General features: G+C 38.8%; 1 non-coding gene across 1 annotated transcript; it reads left to right on the top strand.

Annotated features, from left to right (window-relative positions):
* On the top strand, positions 1-108 carry LOC112798991 (small nucleolar RNA R71). Its single transcript, XR_003200583.1, has one exon. It is a non-coding gene; the product is annotated as a small nucleolar RNA R71 (small nucleolar RNA).
* The last annotated feature ends 20,349 nt before the right edge of the window (positions 109-20,457 follow it).

Genomic DNA, 20,457 nt, shown 5'->3' with positions numbered 1-20,457 from the left:
AAGCATATCAGTGGGACACTTTCTGATCAATTGTTTGTATCTTTCCCAAGCTTCATAGAGGGATTCTCCTTCCTTCTGTCTGAAGGTTTGGACTTCCACTCTAAGCTTACTCAATTTTTGAGGTGGAAAGAACTTTGCCAAGAAGGCATTGACTAGCTTTTCCCATGAGTCCAGGCTTTCTTTAGGTTGAGAGTCCAACCATGTCCTAGCTCTGTCTCTTACAGCAAAAGGGAATAGCATAAGTCTGTAGACCTCAGGGTCAACCCCATTAGTCTTGACTGTGTCACAGATTTGCAAGAACTCAGCTAAAAACTGATGAGGATCTTCCAGTGGAAGTCCATGGAACTTGCAATTCTGTTGCATTAGAGAAACTAATTGAGGCTTAAGCTCAAAGTTGTTTGCTCCAATGGCAGGGATAGAGATGCTTCTCCCATAGAAATCGGGAGTAGGTGCAGTAAAGTCACCAAGCACCTTCCTTGCATTGTTGGCATTGTTGTTGTTTTCGGCTGCCATGAGTTCTTCTTCCTTGAAGAGTTCGTTCGGGTGCTCTAAAGAGAGTTGTGCTTTGGCTTCTCTTAGCTTTCTCTTCAAGGTCCTTTCAGGTTCAGGATCAGCCTCAACAAGAATGCCTTTGTCTTTGCTCCTGCTCATAAGAAAGAGAAGGAAACAAGAAAATGTGGAATCCTCTATGTCACAGTATAGAGATTCCTTGAAGTGTCAGAGGAAAAGAAGAGTAGAAGACAGAAGTGGAAAATTCGAACTTATCAAAGAAGATGGAGTTCGAATTTTGCATTAAGGGATAGTGTTAGTCCATAAATAGAAGGATGTGAGAAGGAGGGAAGTAATTTTCGAAAATTAAGTGGAAAATTTAAAAAAATATTTTTGAAAAACATTACTTAATTTTCGAAAATGAAAAGGGAAAAGAAATCAAATGATTTTTGAAAAAGATTTTGAAATTAGAAATCAGAAACATTTGATTGAAAACTATTTTGAAAAAGATGTGGTTAAGAAGATATGATTGGTTTTAAAAAGATGTGATTGAGAAGATATGATTTGAAAACAATTTTAAAAGATATGATTTGAAAACAATTTGAAAAGATATGATTTTAAAAATTAATGACTTGCCTAACAAGAAAAGATATGAATCAAACATAAAACCTTCCTCAATAGAAAAGGCAAAAAATGTTCAATCAAATCATTAATTGTTAATAAGTATTTTTGAAAAAGGAAAGAAATTGATTTTGAAAAAGATTTGATTGAAAAGATTTGATTTGAAAAAGATTTGATTTTGAAAAACTTTGAAAACTTAAAAAAAAATTGATTTTGAAAACAAAATCTTCCCCCTTGTGCCATCCTGGCGTTAAACGCCCAGAATGGATACCATTCTGGGCGTTTAACGCCCAAAATGCTACCCTTTTGGGCGTTAAACGCCCAACCAGGTACCCTGGCTGGCGTTTAAACGCCAGTCTGTCCTTCTTCACTGGGCGTTTTGAACGCCCAGCTTTTTCTGTGCAATTCCTCTGCTGTATGTTCTGAATCTTCAATTCTCTGTATTATTGACTTGAAAAGACACAAATTAAAAATATTTTTGGATTTTTAATAATAAGGACAAACCAAAATGCAACAAGAATCAAATGACAATGCATGCAAGACACCAAACTTAGCAGTTTGTATACTACTGACACTAACAAAACGAAAATGCATATGAGACACACAAAACACTCAAGTCAATAGAATTCAAAGATCAGAACAAGGAAATCATCAAGAACAACTTGAAGATCAATGAGGACACATGCATGAATGCAATAAGAACAGAAACATGCAATTGACACTAAACTTAAGATGAGACTCTAGACTCAAAAAAGAAATATTTTTGGATTTCATGATTTTATAATTTTTTTTTTTGGATTTTTCGAAAATTATGTAGAAAAAGAAAATAAAGGTATCAAAATTCTTAATGAGAATTCCAGGAATCATGCAATGTTAGTCTAAAGCTTTAGTCTAAAGAAATTAGACATGGCCGGCTAAGCTTCAGCAGGACATTGCATTCAAGAACTAAATTGATGAAGATCAATCAGCTTTGGTGATGATAAGAACATCACATTGAAACACTAGAATTCATTCTTAAGAACTCTGAAGAAAAAAAATACCTAATCTAAGCAACAAGATGAACCGTCAGTTGTCCAAACTGAACAATCCCGGGCAATAACACCAAAAACTTGATGTTGTTGCCGGATCTTGGCACTGATGTTACCAAAAGCTTGCTCAAAACTTGAACAATCCCCGGCAACGGCGCCAAAAACTTGGTGCGCGAAATTGTGAACAATACTTTTTCACAACTCTCATAATCCCCGGTCATGAACCCCAAAAACTTGGTAGCTCAATAACATGGCATTACACAACTTCGCACAACTAACCAGCAAGTGCACTGGGTCGTCCAAGTAATAAACCTTACGTGAGTAAGGGTCGATCCCACGGAGATTGTTAGTATTGAAGCAAGCTATGGTCATCTTGTAAATCTTAGTCAGGCAAACTCAAATGTATATGGTGATGAACGAAAATAACATAAAAGATAAAGATAGTGATACTTATGTAATTCATTGGTAGGAACTTCAGATAAGCGTATGAAGATGCCTTCCCTTCCGTCTCTCTGCTTTCCTACAGTCTTCATCCAATTCTTCTTACTCCTTTCCATGGCAAACTCGTGTAGGGTCTCACTGTTGTCAGCAGCTACCTCCCATCCTCGCAGTGAAAGCTAATGCACACACTCTGTCACAGTGCTGCCAATCACCGGTGTGGTTCCCTCCCCTACTGGAATAGAATCCAGTGATTCTTTTGCGTCTGTCACTAACGCCCAGTAAGTTACAGGTTTGAAGCACGTCACAGTCATTCAGTCATTGAATCCTACTCAGAATACCACAGACAAGGTTTAGACCTTCCGGATTCTCTTGAATGCCGCCATCAGGTCCTGCCTATACCACGAAGATTCCGATTAAAGAATCCAAGAGATATTCACTAGAGCCTCGAATGCTTGTAGAACAAGAATGGTTGTCAGTCACCTTGTTCATGGGTGAGAATGGTGATGGGCGTCAATCATCACCTTCATCAGGTTGAAGAACAAGTGATATCTTGGATAAAGAATAAGCGAAATTGAATGGAAGAACAATAGTAATTGCATTAATACTCGAGGTACAGCAGAGCTCCACACCTTAATCTATGGTGTGTAGAAACTCCACCGTTGAAAATACATAAGCATAAGGTCTAGGCATGGCCGAATGGCCAGCCTCCCAATGATCTAAGAACACAATGTCCAAAGATGATCTAGAGATCTAAAGTGATCAAAAGATATAAAGATCCAAAGACTTCTAATACAATAGTCAAAGGTCCTACTTATAGAAAACTAGTAACCTAAGGTGTACAGAAATGAGTAAATGACATAAAAATCCACTTCCGGGCCCACTTGGTGTGTGCTTGGGCTGAGCAATGAAGCAAATTTCGTGCAGAGACTCCTCTTGGAGTTAAACGCCAGCTTTAGTGCCAGTTTGGGCGTTTAACTCCCATTTGGGTGCCAGTTCCAGCGTTTAACGCTGGGATTTCCTGAGGTGACTTTGAACGCCGGTTTGGGCCATCAAATCTTGGGCAAAATATGGACTATCATATATTGCTGGAAAGCCCAGGATGTCTACTTTCCAAAGCCGTTGAGAGCGCGCCAATTGGGCTTCTGTAGCTCCAGAAAATCCACTTCGAGTGCAGGGAGGTCAGAATCCAACAGCATCTGCAGTCCTTTTTGGTCTCAGAATCAGATTTTTGCTCAGGTCCCTCAATTTCAGCCAGAAAATACCTGAAATCACAGAAAAACACACAAACTCATAGTAAAGTCCAGAAAAGTGAATTTTAACTAAAAACTAATAAAAATATACCAAAAACTAACTATATCATATCAAAAACATACTAAAAACAATGCCAAAAAGTATACAAATTATCCGCTCATCAGTAAGGTTTATTACTTGGACGACCCAGTGCACTTGCTGGTTAGTTGTGCGAAGTTGTGTAATGCCATGGTATTGAGCTACCAAGTTTTTGGGGCTCATGACCGGGGATTATGAGAGTTGTGAAAAAGTATTGTTCACAATTTCGCGCACCAATGCCAAATTAGCTGGAGAAAAACGATTGCTCCAGTTAAATGAGCTAGAGGAATTCAGACTCAATGCTTTCGAAAATGCAAAAATTTACAAAGAGAAAGCAAAAAGATGGCATGATAAGAAACTGTCATCCAGAGTCTTTGAGCCAGGGCAGAAAGTTCTGGTATTTAATTCTAGGCTCAGATTGTTCCCCGGGAAATTGAAATCCCAGTGGAGAGGTCCATATGTGATTACAAGTGTGTCACCATATGGATACGTGGAGCTTCAGGATAATGATTCTAACAAAAAGTTCATTGTTAATAGATAGAGAGTCAAACATTATCTTGAAAGCAATTTTGAGCAAGAATGCTCAAAACTGAGACTTGATTAAAGCTCCGTAATAGTCCAGCTAAAGACAATAAAGAAGCGTTTGCTGGGAGGCAACCCAGCCATTAACAAGGCTTAATTGTTAATTAATTGATTTTTACAGGTTTATGTCAATTATCTTCAAGGTAAAATAGCAATTTCTTGAGTTCACAAAGTTACAGAAGGATTCAGAGGATAAAACAGCAAAAAGGAAGCTCACTGGTGCGAAAAAGCCAGTAAGAGCTGTTTTGGACGTTGAACGCCCAAAAGAAGCATCTACCGGGCGTTCAACGCCAGTAGAGATAGCCATCAGGGCGTTAAACACCAGAAAGAAGCATCTTTTGGGCGTTAAACGCCAGAAAGAAGCACTTTCTGGGTGTTGAACGCCAGATTTACAACATCCTGGGCATTCAGAAAAACGCCCAGTGACAAAGGAATTCCTGGCGTTTAACGCCAGCCAGAAGCAATAGTTGGGCATTAAACGCCCAGGAGAAGCTACAAATGGGTGTTAAACGCCCAAAACATGCAGCGTTTGGGCGTTTAACGCCAGGATTGTGAGGAGGAGGTGAATTCGTTTTCAACTCAAATATTTTCCATTTTTCACGTTTCAATTCATGATTTCTTGCATAAACATATTACAAACTCCTATCTTTCAAACTTCAATTCCAAAAATTTTTAATCCTAATTTCTAAAATCCCTTTTTCAAATATATCAAATGTATCTTAATTCATAAACACAAAATTTTTTTTAACCCTCTTCAACTTCTTTTCAAATCTTTTTAAATTCTTTTCAAATCTTTTCAAACTCATCATATTTTCTTCTCAAAATTCATATTTATCTTTTTCAAATATCTTTCATAACTTTTTTATTTTAAATTATATCTTTTTTATATCATACTTATCTTTTACAATCATATATTCTATCTTATCTTTTTTTTCAAAATTTTCGAAAACCCTCCCCCCTCCCTTTAAATCCATATTCAACCTCCCTCCTCTCATCCACCATTGGAAATTAGCTCTCCTTCTATCTCTCTCCTTTCCTTTCTTTTACTTGAGGACAAGCAAACCTCTAAGTTTAGTGTGTTTATCCGTGATCACTAAGCCATACCCACTAAGATCATGGCTCCTAAGGGAAAGCAAACCACTCCAAGAGGCAAGAAAGAGAATATTCCAAAACCACTTTGGAATCAAGGGAAGTTCTTAACCAAAGAACATTCAGACCATTACTACAAAATAATAGGCCTAAGATCAGTGATCCCATAAGTCAAATTTGATATGAAAAAAGATGAATATCCGGAGATCCAAGAGCAAATTCGAAACAGGAGCTGGGAAATCCTAGTTAATCCTGAAACAAATGTGGGAAGAAACATGGTTCAGGAATTCTATGACTATCGGACCTTGGTTAAAAAAAAGATTGTTCACATTCACCTGACAAAATCAGGGAGATCTTTAAGCTACCTCAGCTGAAAGATGACCCAGACACCTTTAATAGGAGAATGATGAGAACGAATAAGGGCTTGGACAAGATTCTAGAGGACATATGCCTCCCTGGAACCAAGTGGACGACTAGTACAAAGGGCGTCCCAAATCAACTCAAGAGAGAAGATCTCAAACCAGTCGCTAGAGGCTGGCTGGACTTCATTGGGTGTTCTATATTGCCCACTAGCAACCGCTCTGAAGTCACCATTAAAAGAGCAGTAATGATCCATTGCATTATGTTGGGAAAAGAAGTGGAAGTTCATCAGCTGATTTCGTGTGAACTCTACATAATTGCAAACAATAACTCCAAAGATGCCAAATTAGCTTATCCAAGCTTAATCTCTATGCTATGTAAAGATGCTGGGGTGAGGATGGGAGTAACTGAGTATATCTCAGTTGAGCGACTAATCACCAAAATATCAATGGAAAGACAATAAGTGCAGGACGACCCCATCAAGAGGAGAGCACAGGAATTCCTCCCGGAAATCCCTCAAATTGAATACTGGGAGCATCTTAAAGCATTTGTTGCCAAGTTGCAAGAAGTTTTGGACCAAATAAAGGAAGAACAGAATAATCAAAATATCATGCTTTGCAAACTGCTTGGGGAACAAGAAGAGCAAACGCGTGACTTGAAGGAACTGAAGCGTCAAAAGTTATCTCTTAAAGGACCAAGCACCCCACAGACTAGAGGAACATCTATTTCCCAAAATAAAGGTTGTTGAGCCCTAATCTTAGTCTTAACTCTGTGATAATTGTTCTTATTAGGAATTTACCTTAGAAGTTATATATTAGTAGTAGTAATTAGTATATCTATTTTGATTTTATCTCCAATTAAGCTATAATTTATTTTTCTCATCATCATCAAACATAAATAAAATAGTAGATTTTAGAATAAAGAGGCAATATTTTTTTTGAGTTTTTAATAAGGAAAAATTCTAATTATTTATATGTGGTGGCAATACTTTTTGTCTTCTGAATGAATGCCTGAACAGTGCATATTTTTTATATGGAATTTTATGAATGTTAAAATTGTTGGCTCCCGAAAGAATGATGAACAAGAGAAATATTATTGCTGATCTAAAAAATCATGAAATTGATTCTTGAAGCAAGAAAAAGTAGTGAAAAAAAAAGAGGTAGAAAAAGCCAATAGCCCTTTAAACCAAAAGGCAAGGGTGAAAAGGATCCAAGGCTTTGAGCATCAATGGATAGGAGGGCCCAAGGAAGTAAATCCAGGCCTAAGCGGCTAGATCAAGCTGTCCCTAACCATGTGCTTGTGGCATGTAAGTCCAAGTGAAAAGCTTGAGAATGAGTGGTTAAGGTCGTGCTCCATAGTAAAAGAGTGTGCTTAAGAACTCTGGACACCTCTAATTGGGCACTTTAGCAAAGCTAAGTCACAATCTGAAAAGGTTCACCCAGTTATGTGTCTGTGGCATTTATGTATCCGGTGGTAATACTAGAAAACAAAGTACTTAGGGTCACGGCCAAGACTCATAAAGTAGCTGTGTTCAAGAATCAACATACTAAACTAGGAGAATCAATAATACTATCTGAATTCTGAGTTCCTATGGATGCCAATCATTCTGAATTTCAAAGGATAAAGTGAGATGCCAAAACCATTTGGAAGCAAAAAACTGCTAGCCTCGCTCATCTAATTAGAATCTGAGCTTCACATGAATTCTGAGATATTATAGCTTCTTGATTTCTTTTTATCCTATTTTATTTATCTAAGTTTCTTGAGGACAAGCAATAGTTTAAGTTTGGTGTTGTGATGAGCGGATATTTTATACGTTTTTGGGGATAATTTCATGTAGTTTTTAGTATGTTTTAGTTAGTTTTTAGTATATTTTTATTAGTTTTTAGGCAAAAATCATATTTCTAGACTTTACTATGAGTTTGTGTGTTTTTCTGTGATTTCAAGTATTTTCTGGCTGAAATTGAGGGAGTTGAGCAAAAATCTGATTCAGGCTGAAAAAGGACTGCTAATGGTGTTGGATTCTGACCTCCCTGCACTCGGAATGAATTTTTTGGAGCTATAGGAGTTCAATTGACACGCTCTTAATTGGGCTGGAAAGTAGACATCTAGGGCTTTCCAGCAATATATAATAGTCCATACTTTGCATGAAGATAAATGACGTAAATTGGCATTTAACGCCAGTTCCATGTTGCATTCTGGTGTTCAGCGCCAGAAACAGGTTGCAAGTTGGAATTAAACGCCAGAAACAGGTTACAACCTGGCGTTTAACTCCAGAAACAGCCTAGGCATGTGAGAAGCTCAAGTCTCAGCCCCAGCACATATCAAGTGGGCCCCAGAAGTAGATTTCTGCACAATCTATCTTAGTTTACTCATTTTCTGTAAACCTAGGTTACTAGTTTAGTATTTAAACAACTTTTAGAGACTTACTTTGTATCTCATGACAATTTTAGATCTGAACTTTATACTTTATAATGGCATGAGTCTCTAAACTCCATTGTTGGGGGTGAGGAGCTCTGCAAAGTCTTGATGAATTAATGCAATTATTTCTGTTTTCTATTCAAACACGCTTGTTCCTATCTAAGATGTTCATTTGCACTTCAATATGAAGAAGGTGATGATCTGTTTCACTCATCACCATTCTCAACCCATGAACGTGTGCCTGACAACCACCTCCGTTCTACATTAGACTGAATGAGTATCTCATAGATTCCTTAATCAGAATCTTCGTGGTATAAGCTAGAATCCATTGGCAGCATCCTTGAGAATCCTAAAGGTCTAAACCTTGTCTGTGGTATTCCGAGTAGGATTCAAGGATTGGATGATTGTGACGAGCTTCAAACTCGCAAGTGTTCGGCATAGTGACAGACGCAAAAGGATCAATGGATCCTATTCCGACATGATCGAGAACCGACAGATGATTAGTTGTGCTGTGACAGAGCATTTGGACTATTATCACTGAGAGGATGGGAAGTAGCCATTGACAACGGTGACGCCCTACATACAGCTTGCCATGGAAGGAGCCTTGCATGTTTGAAAGTGAGAAAGCATTATGTTACAGGGATTCAGAAGACAAAGCATCTCCAAAACCCCAACATATTCTCCATTACTGCATAATAAGTATTATTTAATCCATGCTCTCTTGTTTATTTGCAAGTCAATTGATAACTATAATTGGTATCCTGACTAAGATTAATAAGATAACCATAGCTTGCTTCAAGCCAACAATCTCTGTGGGATTCAACCCTTACTCACGTAAGGTATTACTTGGACGACCCAGTGCACTTGCTGGTTAGTTGTGCGGATTGCAAAAGTGTGATTGCAATTTCGTGCACCAACGGGCAACCTATTAAAAGTCGGCTTCATAAGGGAATTAGAATACTCGACCTGGCTCTCCAATGTGGCCCTTGTCAAGAAGGCTAACGGGAAGTAGAGAATGTGTGTGGATTACTTAGATCTTAATAAAGCATGCCCAGCAGACTCTTTCCCTCTCCTAAACATTGATGCCCTAGTAGACACGCGTACTCGGGATACATCTACTAGAGGATGATGAGTAGGGTCTTCAAGGATCTTATCGGCAAAATGATCGAAGTGTACGTTGACGATGTCCTGGTTAAGACAGTTGAGCTAGGCAACCTAGTTGCTGACTTCAAAGCCGTCTTCGAGTCGCTCCGAAAGCACAACATGAGGTAGAACCATTTGAAATGCGTGTTCGCTATGGAGGTAGAAAAGTTTTTGGGCTTTATGATCATATAGAGGGATTTGAAGCGAACGCAGACAAATGCGAAGCGATCCTTCAAATGACAAGCCCAAGCTTTGTTCCATTTCCTCGGGGCATCAAGAGCAAAGGCCCTCCCTTTCTTCAATCTAATGAAAAAGGGAATAGCCTTTGACTGGACCCTAGCCTGTGAGGAAGCATTCAACTATTTCAAGAAGATTTTGTCAGAACCACCAATTCTCGAGAAGCCGAAAGTATGAGAGACCCTATACCTTTACCTAGCCGTAATGAAGAAGGCCATGGCGGTCGTCCTGATTCGAGAAGAAGACAAATTCCAGCAACCTGTGTACTTCATTAGTAAGGTGCTCCAAGGGACAGAGCTTAGGTACACCAAGTTGGAAAAGCTAGCCTATGCATTGTTAATCTCCTCTCAAAGGTTAAGACAATACTTCCAAGATCACCCGATCAAGCTAAAAACTGACCAAGCCATCCACCAGATCTTGCAGAAACCCGACCTAATGGGCCGTATGATGGCATAGGCGATAGAGTTATCTCAGTACAACATCCAATACAAGCCTTGACATGCAATCAAGGCTTAGGCGATGGTAGATTTCTTGGTAGAAATAACTAGGGATTCTTCTGGAAACTCGGGCATACGGTGGAAGCTCCACGTCGGCAGAGCATCCAACCAGGCATCCAGAGGAGCCAGGATCATTCTGGAAAGCTCGGAAGGTGTGACCTATGAGCAGTCAATTAAATTTGAGTTCCCAGTCTCTGATAATCAAGCTGACTACGAGGCTCTGATAGGGGGCTTGACCAAAGTTAAAGAGGTCGGAGCCATAAGGGTTGAAGTCAACAGCGACTCGTAGGTCATAACTTCTCAAGTTAATGGAACCTACCAAGCCAGGGACCTTTGCTGCAAAAGTACTCGGAGATAGTGAAAAAGTTATATGAGGGTTTTGAAGAAGTGGCAGTTCAGCATGTACCCAGGGAGAGGAACGCCAGAGCCGACCTCCTGTCTAAGCTAACGAGCACGAAACCTAGCACGGTAAACCGATCCCTAATCCAAGGATTAGTAAAGGAGCCATCAATGGCCCTTTGCGTGACCCAAGTGCCAAGGACCCAATTCACCATTTCCTGGAAGATGGGTGCTTCCTGAAGACGAAAAAGAAGCCAAAGTCATAAGTAGAGACGCTTCCAAATATGCAGTACTACACGGGCAATTGTACAAACGGGGACTCAATTAACCCTTGCTAAAGTGCCTACTCCCCAACCAGACAGACTATGTTCTAAGCGAAGTCCATGAAGGGTGTTGTCGCCATCACATTGGTAGGAAGGCACTATCAAGGAAGCTCGTGATAGCCGGATATTATTGGCCTTCCATGATGGCAGATGCCCAAGAACTTGTAAAGAAATGCAAGAAGTGTCAAGAGAATGAGAATTTTCACAAGGCTTCAATAGAGGAGTTGAGTTCCATGTTGGCCTCCTAACACTTTTCGGAGTGGGGAATTGATGAGCGGATATTTTATACACTTTTTAGGGTCATTTTCTTAGTGTTTTTAGTACTTTTTATCAAGTTTTATTATGTTTTAGTAGGTTTTAGTGTAAAATTCACTTTTTGGATGCTACTTTAAGCTTTTGTGTTTTTCTTATGACTTTAGGTGATTTTTGGGGGAATTTGACAAGTTTTGGCAAAGTTTGATTCAAAGGCAAAGAAAGGGTGGTAGATGCTATCAAATCTTGACCTCCATGCATTCGAATGAGCATTTAAGGAGCTACAAAGGTCCAATTGATGCGCTCCTAACGGCGTTGAAAATCTAACTTCTAGAACTTTCCAGTAATATATAATGGTTTATACTTTTATTTGGAGAGAATTGCCCAAAACGGGCGTTGAACGCCCAAACTATCCCCTTTCTGGCGTTCAACGCCACCAAGGGAGCACATGGTAGTGTGGACACCCCCTAATGGGCGTTCAACGCCCATTCCCCAAGTTGGATGCAAAGCTCAGCCCAAAACACTCATTAAAGTGGGCCCAGAAGTGGATTTTTTCACCTTTAGCATAGTTTATCTCAATTTTGTAATTTTTAATTATTAGATTAGTATATATAGGTGAAGATCACCCAAGTTAAGAATCTTTTGCCTCTCAAAAGTGATTTTCTATTTTCTCTGTAAATTATGAGCGGCTAACCTCCTAGGTTAAGGATAGGAGCTCTGCTCATTCCTATGGATTAATATTATTACTTTTCTACTTTAATACATGTTTGATTCTATTTTATGATGTATTATCATTCCTCATCTTTATGATTCTGGGGTAGAATAAAAGTATGACTCCTTATTCTACATGAGTTCTTTACGAGTCCTGACCCAAATAGCATTGAGCTACAGCTTGAGAGTACATCACAGGTTCCAACAAGTTATTTGAGCTAATTGAGATACATGACATGAAATCTCGTTAGTGATGGGTAATTGAGGTCCCTGTGGCGCTATGGCTAGAATAATAAAGCTGCATTCTCCTATCAGAAAGATCTAACCTTGTTTGTGGCATTTTGAGTTGGATCAATAGAGATTGATTTGCGTGAGCTTCATCCTTGTCCAGATTGAATGATCAGCATCCTGGTATTTGGTTTGGACCATGGAGATTAATGACCATGATCCATGGCTTAATCACTTACAGCCTTGCCATTGAATGAATAACTCATTGTTAAGGTAGTCAGTAAAAAGTATTAATCCGGAAGAACAAGCATCTCCAAGGCCTTAACTGATTCTTTATCATTGTTTTCACGTTAATTCATTATTGCTTTCTTTATTATTCTATTTTATGCGCCTACAACAACCATTATCTTTTTTATTCGCCTAACTAAGATCTACAGGATAACTACAGCTTGCTCAGTCTGGCAATCCTCGTGGGATTTGGCCCTCACTCACCTGAGGTATTACTTGGACGACCTGGTGCACTTGCTAGTTCAGTTGTGGGAGTTTCATTTTTGCGCACCAAGTTTTTGGCACCGTTGCCGGGGATTGTTCAAGATTGACAAACTAACGATTGTCTTGCTCCTTAGATCAGGAACTTTTACTTGTTTTTCTTTTTGTGTTTCTTTGTTTCTTTTTGAAAAACTGTTTTCAAAATTTTTATCTTTAGTCATCTTTTCTTTTTATTTTGTTTGAGTCTTGTGTCAATTCTTAAGTTTGGTATCTTTGTAGTTCTTGTGTGTTTTTATTTTTCTTGAATTTTCGAAAATTGTTCTTGCTTTTCTTTCTTGGTGTTCGAAATTTTCTTTAAGTTTCTCTTTGTTTGATTTCAAAATTTTTAAGTTTGGTGTCTTTTAGTGTTTTTCTTTTTCAAAATTTTCAAAATTTATGTCAGTTGATTTCAAAAATTATATGTTTGGTGCCTTGTTAGTGTTTGTTTTTCCTTTTTAAATTTTTCGAAAATATATATTTTTTTTGAAAATTTTCAATTTAAATTCAAAACTTTAAGTTTGGTGTCTTGATTAGTAATCTTGTTTTTCTTGTTATTCTTTAAAATCTTTATCCTATCTTTTTCTTTGATTTTTAAAATTTTGTTATCTTATCTTTCTTTTTAATTTCAAATTTTAAAAGTTTAGTAATTAGTTAGTTTTTCTTTTTTTAAAATTTGAATTTCAAAATCTTTTCTTGACTTTCTTTTAATTTCAAAATTTTCAAAATCAAATCTTTTATCTTAAATTTTGAAAATCTTATCATACCTCAGCATCAGACAGAGAGCCTCTCTGACCTGGCTACTATAGTCTCTAACCTCTCCAACACCAGTCACAGTTTCATGTCAGAAACTAGGTAATCCATCAGGAACTTGGAGATACAGGTGGGACAGCTGAGCAAGAGGATCCCAAAGATCCCCTCCAACACTCTTCCCAGTAACACGGAAGTAAATCCAAGGGAAGAATGCAAGGCCCTCACTATAGAGGTTGTGACCGAACCCAAGGAGGAGCCTGATGTTGAGGAGCTCAAGGAAATCAGAGCTCATGAGGAGGCTAGGAATGTCACCTTGCATGTTTCTTTGCAGAGAGAGGAGCCTGAAGAATATACCTCTTCAGACAAGCAAGAGGAGCCTAAGGAGGAGCAAACCTGTTGTATTTTTCTCTTCCAATTGTCCTATTTTGTTTTTGGTTGTTTGAGGATAAGCAACAGTTTAAGTTTGGTGTTATGATGAGCGGATATTTTATACACTTTTTAGGGTCATTTTCTTAGTGTTTTCAACACTTTTTATCAAGTTTTATTATGTTTTAGTAGGTTTTAGTGAAAATTTACTTTTTGGGTGCTACTTTAAGTTTTTGTATTTTTCTTATGATTTTAGGTGATTTTTGGGTGAATTTGGCAAGTTTTGGCAAAGTCTGATTCAGAGGCAAAGAAAGGATAGCAGATGCTGTCAAATCCTGACATTCATGCATTCGAACGAGCATTTCTGGAGCTACAAAGATCTAATTGACGTACTCTAAATAGTGCTGGAAAGCTAAGCTCTAGAGCTTTCCAGAAATTTATAATGGTTTATACTTTTTTTTGGAGAGGACTGCCCAAAACGAGCGTTGAACGCTCAAACTACCCCCTTTCTGGTGTTCAACCCCCCAAGAGGACCAAGGCTAGCGTTGTACGCCCAAACCTGGCATTCAACACTACCAAGGGAGCACAAGGCAGCATGGACACCCCTCTAATGGGAGTTCAACGCCCATTCCTCAAGTTGGAGGCCAAACTTAGCCCAAAACACTCATCAAAGTGGTCCTAGAAGTGTATTTTCGCACCTTTAGCATAGTTTATCTCATTTTTGTAACTCTTAATTATTAGATTAGTATATATAGGCGAAGATCACTCATGTTAAGAATCTTCAGCCTCTCAAAACTTATTTTCTATTTTCTTTGTAAATTATGAGTGGCTAACCTCCTAGGTTAAGGATAGGAGCTCTGCTCATTCCTATGGATTAATATTATTACTTTTCTACTTTAATACATGTTTGAGTCCTTTCTATGATGTATTGTCGTTCTTCATCTTTATGAATCTGGGGTGGAACGAAAGTATGATCCCTTATTCTACATGAGTTCTTTACGAGTCCTGACCTGGATAGTATTGAGCTATAGCTTGACAGAACATCACAGGTTCCAACAAGTTATTTGGGCTAACTGATATACGTGACATGAAATCTCATTAATGATGGGTAATTGAGGTCTCTGTGGTGCTAAGGCTAGAATCATAGAGCTGCATTCTTCGATCCAGAAGATCCGACCTTGTCTATGGCATTTTGAGTAGGATCAATAGAGATTGATTTGCGTGAGCTTTACCCTTGTCTAGATTGAATGATCAGCATCCTGGTATTTGGTTTGGACCATGGAGATTAATGACCACGACCCATGGCTTAATCACTTACAACTTTGCCATTGAATGAATCACTCATTGTTAAAGTAGTCAGTAAGAAGTATTAATCTAAAAGAACAAGCATCTCCGAGACCTTAACTGATTCTTTAACATTGTTTTCACGTTAATTCATTATTTCTTTCTTTATTATTTTATTTTATACGCCTATAACAACCATTATCTTTTTGATTCGCCTTACTAAGTTCTGCAGGATAACCACAGCTTGCTCAGTCCTGCAATCCTCATGGGATTCGACCCTCACTCACTTGAGGTATTACTTGGACGACCTGGTGCACTTGTCGGTTTAGTTGCGCGAGTTTCATTTTCGCGCACCAGGAGTCGACCTCTTAGGGTCATTCTCGATGGCCCCAGGGCAAGTAACGTATCTCATAGTGGCCATCGATTACTACACCAAGTGGGTGGAAACGGAGTCGTTAGCCAGCTGGTGCACGGATTTTGTGATCATCAACAATGGCTTCAATAATTTGGTAGCTCTCACATGTAAATTACACTTAGTCACAACTCCGCACAACTAACCAGCAAGTGCACTAGGTCGTCCAAGTAATATCTTACGTGAGTAAGGGTCGATCCCACGGAGATTGTTGGTATGAAGCAATCTATGATCATCTTGTAGATCTCAGACAGGCTGATTCAAATGTGATTGGATTAGATAATTAAAAGATAAATAAAATAGGATAAAAATACTTATGTAAATTAATGGTGGGAATTTCAGATAAGCGTATGGAGATGCATGTCCCTGTTGAATCTCTGCTTTCCTACTGCTTTCATCCAATCCTTCTTACTCCTTTCCATGGCAAGCTGTATGTAGGGCATCACTGTTGTCAATGGCTACATCCCATCCTCTCAGTGAAAATGGTCCAAATGCTCTATCACAGCATGACTAATCATCTGTCGATTCTCAATCAGGTTGGAATAGAATCCTGTGATTCTTTTGCGTCTGTCACTAATGCCCAGCCTTCAGGAGTGTGAAGCTCGTCACAGTCATTCAATCCCGGAATCCTACTCGGAATACCACAGACAAGGTTAGACTTTCCAGATTCCCATGAATGCCGCCATCAATTCTAGCTTATACCACGAAGATTCTGATCAAGGAATCCAAGAGATATGCGCCCGGTCTAAGGTAGAACGGAAATGGTTGTCAGTCACGCGCGTTCATAGGTGAGAATGATGATGAGTGTCACGGATCATCACATTCATCAAGTTGAAGTGCAACGAATATCTTAGAACAGGAATAAATCGAATTGAATAGAAAATAGTAGTAATTGCATTGATACTTGAGGTACAGCAGAGCTCCACACCCTTAATCTATGGTGTGTAGAAACTCCACCGTTGAAAATACATAAGTGATAGGTCCAGGCATGGCCGAATGGCCAGCCCCCAAAACGTGATCAATAGTCTCCTAAGATGAATAATAAAATAAAACTGAGACCAAAGATTCAAATACAATAGTAAAAAGTTCTATTTATACTAAACTAGCTACTAGGGTTTACAGAGGTAAGTAATTGATGCATAAATCCACTTCCGGGGCCCACTTGGTGTGTGCTTGGGCTGAGCTTGATCTATCCACGAGCTGAGACTTCTCTTGGAGTTGAACACCAAGTTGTAACGTATTTTGGGCGTTCAACTCTGGTTCGTGACGTGTTTTTGGCGTTTGACTCCAGAATGCAGCATAGAACTCGCGTTGAGCGCCCGTTTACGTCATCTATCCACGAATAAAGTATGAACTATTATATATTTCTGGAAAGCTCTGGATGTCTACTTTCCAACGCCGTTGAGAGCGCGCCATTTGGAGTTCGGTAACTCCAGAAAATCCATTTTGAGTGCAGGGAGATCAGATTCCAACAGCATCAGCAGTCCTTTGTCAGCCTCTTATCAGAGTTTTGCTCAAATCCCTCAATTTCAGCCAGAAAATACCAGAAATCACAGAAAAACAGACAAACTTATAGTAAAGTCCAGAAATGTGAATTTTGCATAAAAACTAATGAAAACATCCCTAAAAGTAACTAGATCATGCTAAAAACTACCTAAAAATAATGCCAAAAAGCGTATAAATTATCCGCTCATCACAACACCAAACTTAAATTGTTGCTTGTCCCCAAGCAACTGAAAATCAATTAGGATAAAAAGAAGAGAATATACTATAATTCTCAAAATATCAATGAATATTAATTCTAATTAGATGAGCGGGACTTGTAGCTTTTTGCTTCTGAACAGTTTTGGCATCTCACTTTTTCCTTTGAAGTTTAGAATGATTGGCTTCTCCGGGAACTTAGAATTTTAAATAGTGTTATTGATTCTCCTAGTTAAATTTGTTAATTCTTGAACACAGCTACTTTTATGAGTCTTGGCCGTGGCCCTAAGCATTTTGTTTTCCAGTATTACCACCGGATACATAAATACCACAGACACATGACTGGGTGAACCTTTTCAGATTGTGACTCAGCTTTGCTAAAGTCCCCAGTTAGAGGTGTCCAGAGCTCTTAAGCACACTCTTCTTGCTTTGGATCATGACTTTAACCACTCAGTCTCAAGCTTTTCACTTGGACCTTCATGACACAAGCACATGGTTAGGGACAGCTTTGATTTAGCTGCTTAGGCCTGGATTTTATTTCCTTGGGCCCTCCTATCCATTGATGTTCAAAGCCTTGGATCCTTTTTACCCTTGCCTTTTGGTTTTAAGGGCTATTGGCTTTTTTTGCTTGCTTTTTCTTTTTCTTTCTAATTTTTTCGCCACTTTCTTTTCGCAAGCCTTTTGCTTTTTCACTGCTTTTTCTTGCTTCAAGAATCAATTTCATGATTTTTCAGATTATCAATAGCATTTCTCTTTGTTCATCATTCTTTCAAGAGCCAACAATTTTAACATTCATAAACAACAAGATCAAAATTATGCAATGTTCAAGCATTCATTCAGAAGACAAAAAGTATTGTCACCACATCAATATAATTAAACTAAATTCAAGGATAAATTCAAAATTCATGTACTTCTTGTTCTTTTGAATTAGAAACATTTTTCTTTTAAGAGAGGTGAAGGATTTATGGAATTTATTTATAACTTTAAGACATAGTTACTAAACACTAATGATCATGAAGTAGAGACACAAAACATAGATGACATAATAAGCATAAAAATCGAAAAACAGAAAGATAAGAGCAAGGAGGTTAAGGAATGAGTCCACCTTAGTGAGGGTGGCATCTTCTTAAAGGACCAATGGTGCTTTTTGAGCTCCTTTATGTCTCTTCCTTGCCTCTGTTGCATGATCCTTAGTGATTTTGGTGCTCTTATCCTTAGTTGCTCCCAATAATTGTATGGAGGAAAATTTATCCCCTGAGGTATCTCAGGGATCTCTTGATTTGCAGTCAAATGTTCTACCACTGAGATATAGACCCTTTAGATGAATCTTTCCATCTTCCATGACTCAGAGGTGAAAGCTTTTGTCTTCCCTTTTCTCCTTTTTTTTTTGAGGTTTCTCTGGCCTTAGGTGCCATCAATGGTTATGGAAAAACAAAAAGCTATGCTTTTACCACACCAAACTTAAAATATGCTCGCCCTCGAGCAAGAGAAGAAAGAAAAGAAGAAAAAGAAGAAGATATGGGGGAGAGGGAGAGATGTTTGTGTTTTGGCCATGTAGGGTGGGTTTGGGTGGAGAGGATGGATAGATGTGAGTGGTGAAGAGATGATGGGGAAGAGGGATTAAGGTGATTTGGGGAAGAAGGGAGAAGGTGAGTTGAGGTAGGTGGGGATTCTGTGGGGTCCACAAATCCTGAGGTGTTAAGGATTTACATCCCTGCACCAATTAGGCATGTAAAATGCCTTTGCATACAATTCTAGCGTTTAAATGCCGAGGTGATGCATGTTCTGGGTGTTCAATGCCCATGTGCAGCATATTTCTGGCGTTGAACGCCAGTTCCATTCTTGTTTCTGGCATTCAGCACCAGCTCTATGCTCTGTTCTGGCGTTGAACGCCAGCCAGATGCTCCTTACTGGCGTTTAAATGCCAGTAAGTCCTTCCTCCAGGGTGTGATTTTTCTTCTGCTGTTTTTAATTATTTTTTTCGTGACTCCACATGATCATGAACCTAATAAAACACAAAATAACAATAAAATAAAAATAAAATTAGATAAATAAAAATTGGGTTACCTCCCAATAAGCGCTTCTTTAATGTCAATAGCTTGACAGTGAGCTCTCAAGGAGCTTCACAGATGTTCAGAGCATTGTTGGGACCTCCCAACACCAAACCTAGAGTTTGAATGTGGGGGTTCAACACCAAACTTAGAGTTTGGTTGTGACATCCCAACACCAAACTTAGAGTTTGACTGTGGGGGCTCTGTTTGACACTGCATTGAGAAAAGCTGTTCATGCTTCCTCTCATTACCAAATAACTTGGCATATTAGCTTCATGATGGCTCCTAGATATTGAGCAACTTGCTCTCCAGTCACATCTTCATCCTCTTCAGAGGAAGAATAGTCTTCAGAGCTCATGAATGGCAGAAAGAGATTTAATGGAATCTCTATGGTCTCTGTATGAGCCTCAGATTCCTTTAGGTCCTCAATAGGGAACTCCTTCTTATTTGAGAGACGTCCCATGAGGTCTTCCTCATTGGCATTCACGTCCTCCCCTTCCTCCTTGCATTCGGCCATATTGACTATATCAATGACCTTGCACTCTCTCTTTGGATTCTCTTCTATATTGCTTGGGAGAGTACTAGGAGGAGTTTTAGTGACTTTCTTACTCAGCTGGCCCACTTGTGCCTCTAAATTTTGAATGGAGGACCTTGTTTCACTCATGAAACTTAAAGTGGCTTTAGACAGATCAGAGACTATGTTTGATAAGTTAGAGGGGCTCTGTTTAGAATTCTCTGTCTGTTGCTGAGAAGATGATGGAAAAGGCTTGTTATTGCTTAGCCTGTTTCTTCCACCATTATTAAAGCCTTGTTGAGGCTTTTGTTGATCCTTCCATGAGAAATTTGGATGATTTCTCCATGATGAATTATAGGTGTTCCCATAAGGTTCACCATGTAATTTACCTCTGCTATTGCAGGGTTCTCAGGATCATAAGCTTCTTCAGAAGCTGCCTCTTTAGTACTGTTGGATGCATTTTGCCATCCATTCAGACTTTGAGAGATCATGTTGACTTGCTGAGTCAACACTTTGTTCTGAGCCAATATGGCATTCAGAGCATCAATTTCAAGAACTCCCTTCCTCTGAGGCGTCCCATTATTCACGAATTCCTCTCAGAAGTGTACATGAATTAGTTATTTGCAACCATGTCAATAAGTTCTTGAGCTTCTGCAGGCGTTTTCTTTAGGTGAATGAATCCACCTGTAGAATGGTCCAATGACATCTTAGAGAACTCAGATAGACTATAATAGAATATATCTATCATGGTCCATTCTGAAAAC

The sequence above is a fragment of the Arachis hypogaea genome, chromosome 4, assembly GCF_003086295.3.
Source record: "Arachis hypogaea cultivar Tifrunner chromosome 4, arahy.Tifrunner.gnm2.J5K5, whole genome shotgun sequence".
NCBI classification, from domain to species: domain Eukaryota; kingdom Viridiplantae; phylum Streptophyta; class Magnoliopsida; order Fabales; family Fabaceae; genus Arachis; species Arachis hypogaea.
Note: the sequence above shows the minus strand (reverse complement) of the source record. Positions and strands in the feature narration are given on the sequence as shown.